The 18,343-nt window shown below is 45.5% G+C and overlaps 1 protein-coding gene across 1 annotated transcript in view; it reads right to left on the bottom strand.

Moving 5' to 3' along the window:
- Ppn (proteoglycan-like sulfated glycoprotein papilin) overlaps positions 1-18,343 on the bottom strand; it is an 82,867-nt gene that overhangs the window by 64,161 nt on the left and 363 nt on the right. The window lies entirely within an intron of this gene.

Here is an 18,343-nt window from a genome sequence, read left to right as displayed (position 1 = left end):
GTTGCTTGTCATATTTTACGCTCTTTTTTATCTTGGACCACCGCAAGCTTCGAAGTGTGCTGAAACAGAGAGTTTGTAAGCTCAAACATTCCTGGCACGAGCACGATCGTTTCACCGCGATTTATGTAGTCGTCTTTGGCAACCGGCGTGGTTAACAACTCGCAGGTGTCCAGAGTTTGGGAGGGTTTTGCTACACAAGCCCGGCTCGTTGAGGATTTTTTTTTTTCTTACTTTCCTCGGTACGTATACACGGTTATTGCAAAAAGCCAGAGGGGAAAGTAAATAAATCAGACACGAAATTCGTGGCTTGTCCTAACAAGCACTAAATGTAAGCTACCTCGGGTTATCCTCCGAAAGATGTTACACCGACTCCTCCAATTAAGATTCTCGCTATTCCCAGGCGAGGAAATACTTATAGAGTAGGACGCGCGTTTACGACTGGTGTAATTAATTTGCAAGTACGAAAGCATAGATGCACGGAGCCACAGAAGCGAAAAAGAAAGGGCATATAGATGTATCCATGGAGCGCAAGGGAGCTCGGTTTTAACGAGATCGGCTCGTGCCGGTATATAATGCGCCGCCGTTGCGAAAAATTATACGAGCCGTGAGCTTTAATGAGAATCGGCGTGTAAACGTGCTTGCGAACGGCGAGGAGCTTTTCGTGCGGATTTCAAAGGGAGAGGAGTCGTGACGATGACCGGCGCGCCGTCGTAAAGATTCCAATTAGGATAAAGGGCTCGAGAGGCCTCTATTTGCCCGATTAATTACAAGCACCCCCCTTGCCCTTACTGTGTGTGTGTACGGTTTTTTTTTGTCCTCTTCCAAGGCTCGGGTTTAATCTGCGTTGCCATTGGGCATCATGTTTGATTCGACGGTTAGCGCAGACGAGCTTTATTCGGTGTAATTAATTATGTATACGCGAACACGGAAACAATTTCCATTCGAGTGCAAGAATTCGTGTGAACTTATTTGGATCGCTAAAGCCTCAAAGAAAAATCTAAAGCTTATTCGCTCTGTTAATGTCCGTTTCACGATCAGACAAAGAGCAGCCGCTAGCGGGATGCATGGAAAAAAAAAAAAGAAAAAGAAAAATTTGTTTTTTTCGTTCATTCACTATAACAAAGTTCAAATGTTTCCTCCCGAAACGAGCCCACGCGATCGCCCATGTATGCATAATAACACGCACTTTTGACCACCCCATAAATAACTTTTCGTCGAGCGCGTTATTATTTTTTTAAATCGCCCCGCGCGCGCCGAGAGATTTATGGGGGTCTTTTTCGAAAATCCCAAAGCCGCTTGTTATTAATAATTTTCACGGGCTGTTAATCAAATCAGCGCTTTACCGCATCCGTAAATCAATGGGCCATAGCTTAAAGGGCCAATATTCATGTACGAGCACGGGGTGCCAAAGTATCGAACAAAGTGAAAGTAAGTGCGCGAGGAGGATGTCGATCACGCGGGTAGAGACAGTGGGGTCTCGGGGCCGAGGAGCACGTATAGTACACACACGGAACTCAACACCGATGGGGGACGAGGGGATCGGCGTAATGGGATATCCTTAGCATTCCACGAGAAACAGGTCCTACTGTTCCACATCCTCGAGAGAGTAAAAATCTCTCTTGTCGTTTAGTTGTTTCGCGCGAGCTCCTTCCCTCGCGTTAAACACTCCCGGAGATGGTACCGAAAACACGAGAAGAAAAAAAGAGCTCCAAGTCTCTCTGTTTTCGCTCCTGCCTATCCGACGCTCGTCAAAGGAGACGAGCTCTCAGAGAGTTGTTTTGGGCCGGCGTCAGAGGGGCGAGAAACAGGACCCCGAGGTAGAGCCACTGTGAAGAGAGAAAAAAAAAAAAAAAAAAAAAAGAAACAAATGAGTGCGTTGTACACGCGATGGCCCCTTGTTTTTCTCCGTTGGCGCTCGAGGGACGTTCGACATCGAGATCCTGCGACGACGGATACACGCATTATAAGGGTGTTCATGCGCGTGCGACAGACTCCTCTTCTAGGAAAGCTAGCTCTTGAATGTACAAGGGATTGATTATAAATTTAATGGACCTCGAGACGTACGTCTATAGTTTATATATTGTACCTGAGTCTGGCAAGGATGTTGTATACATACACACACTCGAATTCCTCCTGTCCGATAGAGCCAAGTTTCGCTCGCGTATATATACAGTTTATATCAAAGTTCGATTGCCGATTGCTGGAATTCCGTGCACGAAACTAATGTGTGTATACATATATACACGTGTGTGATCAATACAGACGCTGGCCCATGTTTTTCTCCCCCTGCCAAACAGCCCGAGAGAGTAGAGATTTACGAGGGACCGGCTAATCTCGAGGCTAATGAAACGTTTATTAATCGGCCCGATGGTATATATACTTTGACTCCTTCGGGTTCGGGAAAGCCTTCGGTAATGTATATATATACCTGTATCCACAGAATGCGGATATTGGAGCTGCTTGGGTGCCAGACACGCGCGATAATCCCTGCGACCTGCCCCGAAAAAATCTGTTGCACCGAGCCAAGATCGAGTGTATATTATAGTACAGAGCCAAGCTGTCACGGTTCGTGTATATGCTACGTTTCGTTTGTGCGGAGGTGCGACGGAAGGGAGCCGATGTATAGGACCGATTGCTGCTACTCATCGCTTAGCAGTTGAAATGACGATGCTGTTTCTCATGTGTGTATCGAAGAAAAATAAACCGATCCGAGGTGTTGGGCGAATGAGGTATCGTACAAACAAATATCGCTTTTACCTCGTCCCCGATGGGCTGCGGTTTTTTTCGAGGGTACACAAATATATACACCAATCGGTGTATCTATATTCGTGACGTGTAGTGGATTTTTTTTCTGTAACCTCAATGGTATGTGTATATACGTTATTATCGTGGAAAAAAATTCGAGTTACCGGCAATGACGCAATAGTTGTTGTAATCGAAAGTATAAGATCGCGGCACTTGTAGTTAAAGTTACCGCTGAAAGAGGATACGCGATGAAAATTAATTTTCCGATAAAACCGCTCTCTCTCTCCATCGAGATTTATATAGGTGAACCAACGTGTAAATAAATTGCTTTACCAGGTTTTTTGCGCATCACGCGTTCGCTCTCGAATTGATTAAAAGCATCGCAGCAAAGGACGAGGGCCTCGCGCATCCTCGAATAATTTAAAAGCGTTGATTAACACGCCGTGGGGGCGCGCGAGATAAACCGAGAATTGAGAGATTGAAGAGCGCGGCTGTGCGCGTGAAATGGGAGGCGTTAAGCGCTCGAGAAATAAAACGCCCGCGATGGAAGGAAGCGAGAGGATTATATGTACGTATATACATCGGCGATGACTTTCGTCCTTGGGAGGATGAACGTGCGCTTGTATAGTACGGCTCTTAAAATTTTAATAGCCGCTACGTGTGGCCGCCGATCGCTTCGACGCTTCGAACCGCAGCTGCCGAGAGGCTATTGGATTTTCATCGGTTTATTTGGGCCGGTATTACACGCGCGTCCGCGTCCACTTGTGGCCCTTTACTGCCCATCGCCATACTTGGGTGGAATTTATCATTAAAATTCCCTCGAAGGACTCTTCATTCGCCATCCGTGTGTGCGCTGTTTCGATGCCCTCGTGGTGTAGGTACCAGTGCGTTTTGAAAGTTTTTAATTTCCAGTGTAGGACCGGTAATCCCCTATTGTGGCGCGTTTTATCGAGATTGCGGTGCGCGCGGGTGGATGTTAAAAGCTGTTACGGGTGTTGCGGGGCTCCGTATACAACAAAAGTGCAAATCTAGCCCGTGCGCTCTTATCGGCTGTGTTTTACCGCACGTGTGTTTGTGGCGTTGGGGTCAAACTGTGTGAGTGTAGACTATGGGTACACGTGAGTGATGCGGGGCTTTTCGATTCTATTGGCCAGTGGTTGCAACACAGAGCCTTTTTTTTTACATTGGGAGTTCTTTGAGGGAATTTTTTTTTCTTCTTCGATCTTGCTTCGAATCGAGGGAGGATGAGTCGGTTCGTTTTTTATCGCTCGTCGAAATTGGATAGTAGTTGATGAGAAAAGTTTCACTACGGTTGTGTACCGATATTGTATATTTTGTTATGAGATTGATTGGTTGATGAATATTTTAGATAAATATTACTCTCACGTGTAATGGTGGATGAAATTGATTCGACAAACGAGACTCACCTGCAACAAAAAGAAAATACAAGTTTCATTAGGTATGAAATCGTACAAAATGGGGAAACGCGCTATTGATACGATGAAAAAAAACAAAATTTCTACCGAAAACTCATAGCCTGAAAGAATATTACATATTGTAAAGCACATGTTAAGATAAAAGCGTATCGTGTATTTTTTTAACATTTCCTTGAGATTTTTTTTCCCTCAAGTGTTACACCGAGATAGCACTTTTTTCCACCAAGGCATGGATATGCTGTTGCCATCGGGCACCCGTCAACACAGTACAGATCCCAACAACGGACACTCAAGAAAAGCCGCAACAGTTGAAAAAAAGAAAAAAAAGATAGAGCTGCTCGTCATCTCGACGCCGTCAATTTCCACCGATCTAGCGTACAAAATTGAAACCCTCGTGCAACAGACCCTCCACCTTTTGTTCATCCTTAAACTCCTGGCGTTTAAAAAAAAAAAACTTCATCCTCCCTCATTTAAATATCTCGTCGCTCTCCTACATTTTAATCCCTGTACCCTCCGTCCACCTCTATATTCATCAGCTATTATACCGATGCCTCCTATACATACACACACCCGGATGTTTCTCTTTCTCTCGGTGGCGCCCAGTTGTCAATGGTATAGACGAACCAAACTATACCATCCACGTTCGCGTATACACGCCGGCCAAAGTTCTATTTTACATAGACGAGGAAAAGCTATAACCAAGACGTATGTACACACTTATCGATACTTTTAGCTAAAAAGTTAAATACAAGTTGAGCAAAACAAATTAGCCATTCCTGTCGCGAGTCCCGTAAACAGACGCACCACCGCCTATACATCTATCAGCAAAGAAAGAAACCAACAAACCAACTCTTCCTCACGAATCCAAACATAAATCCTTCGCTTTGAAACTCGCCATCCGAAAAGTGCCCAAAAAGAGAGAAAAAAAAGCCCTCGAAGAGCCAAAGGGTTGGGATCCTCATTACTATTCTTCGTGGGTACACCCACAACGGGGTATATAAAAGTATATACGTGTATACAGGGGATAACCGAAACTCCGATGGTGAGTATATATTATGTATGTATTAGCAGAGAGATAGAGAGAAACCACAAAAGCGAGAGTGGAATATCCCCTCGGCGTGTCCGCTCTCGTCTGCAGGATCGGAGCCCGGATCAAGAGATCAGTAGCGGAGTGGAGGAGGCGAGCGAGCCTATACAGCTCCACACGTCATATTGCACGAAGGAAAGTAGAAGGAGAAGAGCACAAGGATATCGTGCATATGCAGGTCGACACGCACACACACGAGAACAAGAGGAGCAGAGAGAGAGAGAGAGAGAAGTTCCGGGGAATAAGTATGGAAGAAGAAGAAGAGGACAACGCGGAGGAAGAGAGAGAGATAGAGTTGGTTGTCGTGGGGTGATGCGATGAGGAGGCCAGCACGACCGTGCGGAGCAACAGAGTGCAACGTCTGAGGCCTTCGCGGCACCAGGCGAGCAGCGCCCGCGGGGAGCGAGCCACCCTACACCCCGACGTACGTGTACCTATATATATACATTGCAAAAGAGAGAGAAAGAGAAGCCAAAGAGAGACGGAAGGGAAAGAGATGTATATTGGCGTGTATAGAATGTGCTGCGGACAAGAAGAGGAGAGAGAAAGAGATGTGTGTGTAGGAGTAGATCGATGCGGGACTCCATATAGTGGAGTCGGCTGATGTGTACCCATATAAAAGGGGGGAAAGAGCCGTGATGGGCAACAGGTTGCGTGCTGCCGGTGCAGTCGCGAAAAAAAAAGGCGGAGCGGGGGTTAAAGAGCGGCGTATCTCCAGGGGGAGGCTGCGAAACCTCGCGAGACTTTGTTCTTGTATATAACGCTTTTCATCTCTCTCTCTCTCTATATATGTGTATACATGTCTCGGCTCTTGTTTTAACACGTGGATATACATTAGGCCTATGGCTTTGCTTTGAAACATCCATGCTCGCACCTCGAATTTCTTTCTCCCTTTGTTCCAGCTCCCTGGGAGTATGTATACCTACCCCCGTGTTGATGTGGGAGGTCCTTTTATTTGCTTTCCCTTTGCAGCAAAAACCAGAAAATGGAAATAAGGTGCATGTACATTACACAGCGGTGATCCACCCTTTGTCTACTTACGTGTTACCCCGTCATGATTCTATCAGCTGTTCGTGCTGTTGTTTCAACGATACCTATATATACCTGCTACGTGATGGTACGAGAGGAACATATTATGGAAAAGGATCCCAAGGACTGTGACGAGCGTCTCATCGTCGTAATAATTCATCTTTCGTTATACGTAAACAATGAAATTGTCATCATCATGTCGCTACTATTTAATAATTTCGCAATTAAAATCATTCGATCGAATAATCGTGAAATAAATGCGTTTTATGTGGAAGTTTAATTTATAAAATGCAGGACGGTTTCAAATTACCTCCCCGGGCAGTTCATATATTCATGGAAAAATCGCGTGGAACAACAATACCTATACTGTCTCTTTCGCGCGATATAAAAATAATATTAAAATCACCCAACCATTTGTTTGATTGAAAAAAAAGTGGGAGAGGAATATCTTTTACAAACAAATCGATGATTGGACAAATTAATCGCGGCCCCTCCCTAGACCTTTACTGCTCATTGGTCAATTACCGTTCAATTAGGAAGCAGCTAAGCCATCACGTTCAATCTTCTAAGTATTATAGGACCCCCCGCACGTCAAAGGAATAGCTCGACGATCTTCTCGCTTGATCTTTGCATCAAATATAAAGTATTCAAATTTGTCATCGAGAAAAATAGAAGAAAAAAAAACATTTTGTCAAAGCAACCTACACCGCAAAAAAGACTCGATGGCGCATGAAATTTTCCAACGATTCATCTCGAGTATCGCTTTTTCAGCCTACCCCGGACATGGGTAAGCCCTTTTATACATTTATACAGGTGTATATATAGGCGCGAAGGACCCTATAAACCACCGTACCCCCCACAATCCAAAACATTAAACACACGCGTCCAAAGTATACCGATGCTCGTATTTGTCATGTAGATATTCTAAAAGAAGAAGAAGAAGAAGAAGAAAGCCCGACGTAACGCACACTTACAAAGTGACCGGCAGTCCCGTAGCCACAAGCCCCATTAATACACAAAACGAGCCCACACGTTCGTCCCATTCGTCGTCATTTATCACCGTGAAAAGTATTAGCCTCGTACAAGCCCTCTCCCAGCATCGGCCTCTCTCTCTCTCTCTCTCTTGATAAATAGCGTCTCCAACCAAAGAGAGTCAGCTCGTAATCCGCATATTATGTGATACAACCTCCCGTACCCGTATATATGTATACAATGCGCGTCCACCCCTTTCGAGCTGTCTCCTTCCGAATAAGCTCCTTTAGTCCACGAGTCCATGAAGGTCGTGGACGAAGACACGATGTACACCTGTATAGTATACCCGTGCCCGACTGGCATCATGACTCGTAATTGCCACGATCAAACAATGCCATGCCAGGGCGTCGTCGGTGAATCGGCTGGCATGTCATGCACACACGCACACACTGCCGGGGGTACATTGGAGAGACGTACATATACCATAGTCCTGCAGAGCGTCAACTGCAGCGGACTTGTAATACCAAAGGGCTAACAAGCCGAGCAGCTACAGCTATATATTTACACACTAGTGCGAAACTCGCATTGTTGTTCATCCATGCCCCGATGCAGGGATGCCCCGAAGCGTGCTCGGCATCGAATTGATCGGTGACTCTCTCTCTCTCTCTCTTCTGGCATGTACAACTCTGATATACACATACTGTAATTATCAAAGAGAATACGAGTCCGGTGAAACAATGTACGCCCAACGGGGTGGAAAATATATTTACAAGTGATATCGCTGCAAGCTCTTGAGACATGCAATTGCGGGTGGGTAACCGCGAGAATAAAACAATACAACGGAAGCTTATCTATACAGCTTTTTTTTTTTTTAATTTTATTGTAGGTGTATCAGCTGTGTAAGTGATGATGTATGTTATGCAGTATACGCAGAGAGCTCGTGTTTGATTGTTCCGGGTTGTGGTGCATATATACGTATACACGTGCACTAGCCCGTGGCAACACGTACCTTATATATACCTACAGAGTCGATTGAAAGAGCGGGTCCCCTCGAGTCCTCGCGCGGTTAGCATACAAACGAGGAGCTTGTTTATACATACACGATGGCAGATTAGTGGAAAGTGGGCGCGCGGGGACCCTCCTCTCCACGGCCCATAGTAAGATGTACACCCGCAAGCACACGACTCTCTCGACGGCCATACATATATATATACGTATCCTGTAAGTACTCGCGGGCGTAGTTTTTGCATAATGTCCCGTCCCGTTCGTCTTTTTTTCCTCTCCGGCTTCTTTTTTTTTTAGCCGCGCCGTGGTGTACGCGAGTACGGTGGCAAGTAGGCACGTGGAGGTTTTGGCTCCGTAGGCAATCGAGCATCCTATCGCTTGATGAATAAATAACGGGATCGGTGCAATTTTTTTCTTTTTTTTTTTTCTTTTTTTTTTAATTGTTCACAAGTCCCATTATTTCAATGAAAAGCGAGAAAATTACTTGCGAGTTGTAACGAAGTACATTAGTGTTTCCTAAAAATAAAAAACTCAACTTGATACTTTCGTGTCGTGTGCTCTGGCGTCATCTACCCCCTTGGGTGTACGTATACAACACTATCTTATTGACACACAATACTTATGCTGCAGTACACAAGGAGACGCGACACCGAATCTCGACAGCACCCGAGAACACACACAAATACACCACGTGTATCATGCAGTTATACTTTGCAGGGGGAGTCTGTACGAGCTAGTGGCGCGGAAGAGCCGCGATAGGATTGTCGAAATGCTGATGGGGACGGAAAAATGGGTAAATTGCGACAGCCCCGCAATCGGTTTTCCAACTCGAATTTTTTAATCGCGTGCCTGAGTCGTTTCAATTTAATTGCAAGCACGTTAATGTTACTCCCACGCATTGTCACTATACATAACAAGGGAGAGCGCAAACCGATCAATGGAGCACTGCTTGAAAAATTTTAATGAGCACTAGGTCGAAGTACATTATCCGAGTGGGGCATTGTTATGTATATACACACATGTAAACAAGACGGAGCATTGCCGATAAGATCTGCCCATAAATAATTAATCGGGTAACAATATCAACTAGAAATTCAATGTGCCTATGTACACATAATCATACATGTATGTACGTGCATTAGATAACTCATATAAAATGTAATCGAGGCACGTGCATTTACGACTGATGATACGCCCTATTGTCCTGTACTATCTGCGGCTCAAAGAAATCGGCTTATCTCGCGCGATGTATCAATTAAAATGGATGCGAGGGCATCCAAGCCCAATTGAATTGTTCACAGCGAGCCTGCGGGCTGATGAAACTTTTCTCTTTTTTTTTTTTTTTTTTTTTCACGGTACTCGTCAAACGTACATCTTGATACAACAATCATGTAACAAATTGGATTTTTTCCCAAAATCACCTAATGCCAAATAAACTCAACGCAAGGATATGGATTGTCAAAAGGCAGAGTTCTCGTATCTTACAATATGCTTCAAATCTGTACACGGAGATCTGTACACGAAGTTGCAATGACGAAAAAAAAAAAAAAAAAATCGATGATTCGAAAAAATCAATGATTAATCGAACTTTGAGTCGAATGGAAAGGAAAAAAAAAAGAAAAGAAGCGCCATGAAATTTCCAACAGCCCGGCTGCATCGGCAATCCGCGAAGAAATGCGGAAAAGAGTAAATCGCAGGAGGAAAGAGAGAGAGAGAAAAAAGACGCTGGAGCAGGTGTATTAAACACGCACACGGGCATCCGGCTCGTGAACAATTCAATTCCATCTCTCGGCTGCAGCTAGCTGGGGTGTATATGTTCTCTCGGAGGCACATAGAGGAACATAGTGACGCAGCCGAGGTCCCCCTAAAACTTTTGAAATCCGACTTTGCCTTTGGTTTCCCGTATCGGCGACCTCCGGTCTTTACGTACGTGCATACGCACCACTGCAGTGCGACGTAGCTGACACTACTGCTGTTGCATATAGGTATATGCACTAAACCCTACCGAAGGCACAATAAATACGCCTCGGCTCTCCTCGTAAATTCAAATTTGCCGGGAGAGAAGAGTCCCCGGCATATCCGGCCCATTACATAATACATACACGGAGCAGCTCTGGATACGTGCAAGGGTATAAGTGTGTGCGGGCGGTGGAGGGTGCAGAGGGGGAGGGGAAAGAAAAACCTCCATCGGAAAGAGGAGTCGTTAAGGAGCTCGTTTTTCGCCGAAAAGCCGACACCGAATGCAACATGTGTTTCTATACATTATGTGAGCATCATCGTGTACTTACGTCGGTTTATGGTTACATGGGAGAATAATTGACGAGAAAATCGGTTTTTTCCTTCCGAGGATCGGTATATTGCATGGGGTGATGATCGCGGTTGATGGACAGTTTACGATCGGGGTCGACTTAGGTTTGGGGATGTGCGAGGGCCTTGTGTTTTTTTTTTTTTTTTTTTTACGGTACCTTCGGCTTCTTCTGTGTATTTTGAGTGATCGGTTCAAACATTTTGGGAAGTTTTTAAATGGTCTCTGGTTTTTTGAGTTCTAATGAATTTAGGTGGAAAATGCTACAGAAAAAGCTTCGTTTTTTCAGTTTCTCACAACATGTATTTGGTTTTTGTAGAACCCAGTAGTAGTAAATGTAGTTTTCTAATAAAAAGTTTCCTGAATTTTACAAAAGAGAGTTTTTTTTTATGAATTTTGATCGGTTATCACAAATGATTGATATATTTAAGAAAAGATAGCAAAAAATTTCCTGTAGGCACGGAGTACTAATTAACTTTTAAAAGATGATCCAAGGGTCTTCAACTATATTAATTAGACTACGATGACTTGACGTAGGTGTGTATTGGACATGACTCAAATGAAATTTGTGTGTCCTACAAGAATCATCTCAAAAAACGTAAAAAAATTACAGAATGAGGTAAAAAAGATATATTATATGGAAAAAATGTTATTAGATGCCAACAACAACGTTGACATTGCTCTTTCTGGACTTTGAAAGGTCATATGATAGGTATTTGTTCATATTTAGAACTGACATGTAGTATGAATATCTATCTATGCAATCCAAAATTTTGCCTCGAATACACCCATTGTGATATGAGTACCCATAAAATTGTATGACCACTGATTGAAAAAAAAAAGAAAAAAAAAGTAACCGGTACCATTGTCCTGTTAGCAATTATGACACCTGTATACACTTTCAAGCTCGTCAAAGTAGTAGCGCTTGCTGTCGGTATAGCTGAAAGAAAAGACCAAGTAGCGGTACACACTTCGGTTGCGCCAAAAAATTCGCACCGGCTCGTCACCTACTTACCTCTTACGCAAGCCGCATATGCACGCCGTTTCGCACGTACACCTACACACGCGTACTATTTAATTTGCCTTTTGCTACCTATACACATTTTTTTATAGCGCACGTGTACGCGCTAGGGAACATAATACTGTATAGGTACGTAATATTTTGCTTCCCACGCTGCCGTATTGCGCACAAGTGCACGCGTAGGTTCTCTTAATGTACGCCAAGGGAATATATGCACGTACTTGTGTGCTGTATCGAAAGGTATACATACATATACGTTCAAGCATCGGAGAAAGAGAAACATTAAAAGCAAGAAAAAGCTCATTAGTCGTTGGGTATACGTACACAGCCTATAGGGGGGACCGTAGGGGGTTGGGCACCTCCTCTCTATTCTTACAGAGAGACTAGCCTGCGTGTGTACTCCGATGGGAGAAGGAGCAGGAAAAGGAGCCACGAAGCATATACGTACGGAGATGTATTAGGGTGTAGTTTCTCGATGGAGAAGGGAAGAGTTTTTTCTCTGTTGCTCACACAGGTCGAGGAGATACGGATGCTTCTTCCGGTCCAGGGTGAGAGAAACTTTCTTTTTGGTCAGGGTGATTGGACTTTTTGACTGCAAAAAAAATGAATTTCCCTCGTGCTTGGAGCTCAAATACCCGTGAACGATGAATTTTTTAAGCGCCAACTGAAAACGCGTTTTAAGGCCTTTACGGTTTTATTTTTCACCTTGAAAATTCTCATCCCTTGATGCAGATTACCAACGTCATTTTCAAGAAACAAAAAATCATTCGACCAAAACAGCACTTTGCGATTGAAGCAAACGCTTGAAGAAGAAAAGAAAAAAAAATAGTAGTCCGGAGGCAAGTGCAAAAATAATCATCCAATGGCACCTCGTCGAAGGGAGGGCGCACTCCCGGGCCGAGATCAAAGCCATCGGATGGAACACCTCGAGGCTCGCGATACGTTTCCCAAACATCACCCGTAATCCGTGGATTTCTCCGAAGCTCCGAGGCAATAATAAGCTCGTCTCGCGGCTTCGTTAAATTCGCGCGTACGGAGGATAGAGGCGGGGCCCGACGCGCAGCGACGCCGAGGGAAAAGCAAAATCGAGTTTTCTGTGTGTCGGTTGGCTCGCGGAAGTGACATAAATCCCCGACCGAGCCGACGGATCGAAGTTATATCCGGTGTATCGCACAGACGCGCTGCAGAAGAACGACTCCACCCCCCATCCCCTTGAGCTTCTGGTACGCCTTTTTGACGTAATGGAAACCCCAACGCGAGCAATTTTGGGACGGATCTTGGGCCCCGGGTGTACGGTACGAGACGGTTGAAGGGGGGGGGGTAAAAAAGTACGTAATATAAAAAAGATCGGCCGTACGATCCGTCGTAAAATTGTTACACGTTTTTTATTGTAGCTTCGGTGCATTGAGAGTCAGCGACGGTGAAAATGCAAGTTCATCGAAAAGCTCGTGCTATCAGCCTCTCTGCAAGCTCTCTCGTGTCACGCACGTATAATCCTTTTCAGGAAGAACTTACGAATTCTCGGCTCTTGGGTCCTTTTGACGCGCCTCGGGACTCGAAAAGCACTTGGTTTCCGTTTACTCGTCTTACCTAAATAATTTCGTGCCGCGTGAAGCTCCGTCTCAGCGAAACGCACACTCTCACTGGGTGTTGTGCGAAAGACGAGTGGAATGCGTAATCCAGAGGCTAAAGCCCTACACGTTTGGATAAAGCCCGCTCGGTGCGTCGGAAGAAGAGCAGAGAAAGAGGGAGGACCGGGTTGGAAGGTACGTGCAAAAAGTAGTCGAGGGGAACATATTCGGGGGCCCTGTTTTATTGTCCCCCTCGTCGTCCCACTGCGTGAGAACAAAGGAAGCGGCCGAATGACCCGGAGAATAAATCTGCGATTTTTGTGGCGCGGGAGAAGAAGAGTTAGAGGGTGAAAAACTCCGTGGAAGGTGTTTTTTGTCGGGTTTGAGCTCAAGTATATTTATACACGTGCGATGGAGAGAATAGGCGTGGGTGTCCCGATTAATCGGCCATCATTTGTTATTTTCTCGGATCATCGGACACGAGATCGGTAGTTATGTGTGTACCTTTTTGCTCTCTCATAGACACATGTACAACATAGGTATACCAAGACAAGGGTATACATGGAGGTCCGCGGATCGGAATTTACTTTTCAAAGTGCTCCCGACACGGAGTGCGGATTATTTTGCATTATCTTTTGATTTGAAAAAAAAAGTCATCGGCGTTTACCTGGTATAAAGAAGCCCCATCTCCGAAAGTTTTGAAATTTCATTTGTATCAAGGAAGCGTCTTCCTTTTCAGAAAAGGCGCCCGGATGACTGCGTCCCGAAACCGTGTCGCGGAGGAACTTTTTTCCGGCTCCTCTCGAAAGAAATCATCCGAGAAATCGGCTAAAAGTTGGCCCCATCTCCGCAAACTTTGTCCCGTAGGCACGGGGGAACGAAGCCGGACGCAGCTGCAGTGGAAGGTGCACAGAGAGAGAGAGAGAGAGAGAGAAATGAAATAAAAAGAAGCGCGATATCTTAATTTCCTCCCGGCCGCGTACACACCTATACCTGCTTCGTCGTATACGGACTTTTTTTTACGCCCCCACATCTGCATGCGAACGATTTGCATTTCTGTCGCGGAGCGTTTACACGCGCAAACACAGCACGCGCACTTTGCTCCAGCAGCATAGGAAGGACGGGGCGTACAAGAGATGCTTCCGTGGCCCTTTGGATTAACATGCACCATTGTTCTGCCAATGGTACAAGAAAGGGACCCCACTACTACACGGACGACGACAATGAGTCTTTATATGCAGGCACCACAGGTGGCGAGAGATTTAGTGTGTATACGTGCGTGTATTACGTACACGGTAGGCATATTTATACCCATACCTGCCGATACCTTAATGTACGGCAGGTATTTGTACCACTGGTACACGTTTACGTACAGGTATACGACGTCGTAACGAAGAGCGCGCGAGTCCATTAGAGCCCTCCGGAGGATGCTGGAACGGTGCGCCGCGGAATTTCAGGGATGCCGTGGCGCCCCGGTGTATTACACGCACCCTCGCTCGTTCACGGGAAAATTCAGTCGCTCCGGGGCTGAAGCTCCAGTGCGGCCCAGTTGGTTTTTTTTTTTTTTTTTTTCGTCAGTAATAGTATATAACTTGGGGTGAAAAAAGAAATAAAGATGTGTCTATTTATACGAAGAAAAAGTCACGTGCGACCGAGAGTTAAAGAGAATTTTCTAAAAATAAAGAATCACTTTTCGATTTCTCCCAACGGGGGAGTGCTTTGACGGATGACACTCGATTATAGGCTGGGAACACGTGTTCTCGAGGAATCCGAAAACCAATGCTCTGGGACTTGGCTGTCCCCTGTCGAACAGAGACTTTTGTTTCAAAGAAAATCAAACCGACCGTTTATGTACCCACGAGTGTACTCCTCTGCATGGTTCGGTTGAGAGATCACCGTCATCGCCACCAGGAAGAAATAAAAAAAAAAAAAAACACAGCTCAATCGTTGTTGGACTCTAATCACGAACCGAGTCTGCATAAGTGTATGTATAAGCTATACGTGTGCACCGGCTACCGATAATGAAAGTAGACCGATCGAATTACCGACTTGACACGCGAATAATCGAACGAAAACGACTTCAATTAGCGGCATTAAAGAGCCCCCTTCTCCCAAGCCGTCCCTTTCCTGCGAGATACAGTCCCGCTGCACGCGGTGCATAATAAAATCAATCAGAGCCGAGTCGTGCGGAACGGATCATCTCCCCTTCGACGACGTAACTCGTTTTCCCGCACGCCCTCCACGTGCATGTACATGTGTACGTATACACCCATACCGACTCGCCGGACTCGTCGCGTTATCGCTAACGAGCCCGCGAGCGCAAATCGCGTTACCCCGCGGACTCGCGTCTTTGAAGCGCTCCGCTCGTACATGCACCTATACACCCACGAACGTCCGATCGATCTGTGTATCCTCCCGTGAGAGAAGATCCCTGCGGGACGAGAATCACCGACTGCTTTTTGGCGCGGCCACGAAAACGAGCGAGGCAACGCGGTGAACTTTTACGTGTATACACGCATTGGGCCGTGCATCGAGAGACTCGCTAATGGAGCAAGGAATTTCGCGCGCACACAACACGCGATCGCCGATCTCCTCCGGGTCTCTTCCTTCCTTCCTCCTCCTCCTCCTTGCTTGCGGTCTTTTATTTAGCACGAGCCGACGGCAGAGCCGACGAGTTTTAGGCCCTCCCGTGACGTATAATCGTGCGGGGTACACGCATACGCACACCTTAAGACAATAGGGTCTTTTTGGTATGCGGCTCCGATGGCCGTGAGAGGAAGGGTGTTTTGAAACTTTCTCGAGCGATGGGAGTGACAAGGACGGTGTCGCGGGGCTGCGTGTGCGTGTATACGATTACGGTTGTTCGCGACAGACCCGATGATTTTCTTGTCGCGGCTTTTGAACGGCTTTCCGGGGAAAGGGCCCGAGGTACAGGAATTTCATTAGGCCACCGGCTGATATCGTAAAAATATCGATTTCGATCGGAATGGAATTTACCGCCGGTAGGGGAGAAAGAAGTTTTGACAAAAGTATTTGTACTATGCGAGCGCCGTGGATCCTTTTTTCTCCCTTTACTCAGGCTGTGTATTTGCCCCGAAGAAACATTTACCTTTCACCGATTTAGTTTTCCGGATCGATGGAGGAGTCTGGAGATGTTGCTTTTTTTTTTCTTTTGAAAGTTGCTCTGAACGTCATACTTTGAGTAATTTTTTCAGCAGAGAGTTTCAGGAAAATACATAAATATACGCGGTTTCTCCCGAAGAGTGTACATCCAAGTTATCCAACGAGGACGTGGTTGAGCGGAAAAAAAGTCAGAACACGAGAGGTAAGCCAGACCGCGAGCTTAAAATTCTTTATGGATAAGGCGGTGCAAAAGGTGCTTCGCTTTGAATTTATTTAGCCATTCTGTTACCTGGCCCCGGAAAATTTAATCTCCCCTCTTGTCAAATAAATCGCGCTGAATTAATTTTGCTGTAAAGTTAAAGCGCTCTTTCTTTTTGCTTTCAAGGAAAGGCGCGGACAACGTCAGGAGGATAATTTTGGAAAAAAACGATTTTGCGCTCTAACTATAAATAACTCGATAAACTTAGCGGGTTTTTTTTTTCTCCACAATTTTCAAACTAACAGCAACCTCGTGATGGGTATACACGAGAAAGTTTACAAAAGATGTGTAAACATCGTTATGCGTATACGTAAGGTTGAAAAAAAAAATAAAACGGGATGGACCACTAATTAAAATCGAGAACAATTACCGATTGTTTGCACTATACGGCCATAAAATCGCATAGCAAACAGGCGATCGTAGATGCACTTGATAAGAAATTCTCAGCCTCCATTGAATCGGTATAAAAGACCGTATACATATATTGGCCTTCATTAAAATCGGCTAAGCATAAAAACTACTCTAGGCAAACAAATTACGCCACTCAGTGGAAATTGAAAAAAAAAAAAAAAAAAAAAGTTAAAAATCGTCATTGACGGAAGGCAGAAGAAATCGGTAAGGCAAGCAAGAAGACTAACCACGTGCTTCGAACCGGCGTCATGACCTGACGTCGAAGACGGGCCCCTGGCGCCGCCGTCTCTTCCTCGAAATCCTCTCTCCTGAAACTGTTCCGGCTAATCGCAATCCTCCTCCTCCTCCTCCTCGTCCTTCGGCTCCTCTCGTACCGGGCACTCAAAAAAAGCCCCTCACCTCGGTATATCCCTCAACTTCAGAAACTCAAATTAAAAAAAAAAAATGGTAAAAACCAGAGAACGAAAAAAAGGGGGGGGAAAAAATGGAAAATCAGAGCACTCGTAAAAAAGGTATATATCGCGCGCGCTATTGTTTATCGTTCGCGTGGAAGGTGCAGGTACATTTGCGCGGGTGAAGTGTGTTTGGCGCGAAGCACCTTCGCGGACGGGGGTCGGCGAGCGACTACCGGAGCCGAGGACCGCGGAGAGGAGAGCCGGGCCGGTATTATACATGTATACACGGCATGGTCGCAGCGACAGAGAGATCGGGATGCTGCGCGCGCTCTATGCCTGCCGCGTGATGTATTATACCTACACTACTGACACATATGACCGTGGACCCTTGCCTATGTCCTACACACACACACACACACGGGCTAATTGCTCTCGGCCCTCGCTTCTTCTCTCTTTCTCTGGTTACGTTTTTTGTCGTCTCTCGCCGTGGTATACTACCTATGCACGAGCATGAGGTTTTTGTTGCCGGGCTCGAGCGCACCGCCGAATTTACAGGCCGATGCGAGGGGGACAAGTGTGTCTTTGGGTTACTGGGGTGGATGGGAGCAAAGAGAGAGGGAGAATTAAAGCTACTGATGGCTTTTGCATTTGCTGTTGATTCGGGAGTAATGGAGACGTAGGAGACTTTAAAGAGGCCATTTGGTAGGTCCGTCTTGCTCCCGAACCCAGGGTGTTGATAACATTTGGGGGGCGTTTTAACGGTGGTTAGTGAAACTTTCGTTTGTATAAATTTAAAAAAACAAAGTGCGACGTAGAATCAAGAAACATAAGGGTGAATTATGCGTGTTTCATGTGTACAGGCTTGTTACGGTCGAGTGATAATTTTCGAGGTTTTTTGGATGCTGTGGCCAATTTGGATGTCTTGAAGCTAAAATTATATTTTGTCCCCTATGGTTTGAACAGCAGAGATAAACTTATTTTGAC

This window comes from Copidosoma floridanum, unplaced genomic scaffold, assembly GCF_036245765.1.
Source record: "Copidosoma floridanum isolate Cflo_tuat_1 unplaced genomic scaffold, Cflo_Japanese_pri ptg000013l, whole genome shotgun sequence".
Lineage (NCBI taxonomy): Eukaryota > Metazoa > Arthropoda > Insecta > Hymenoptera > Encyrtidae > Copidosoma > Copidosoma floridanum.
This window is presented reverse-complemented; position numbering and strand designations above follow the sequence as displayed.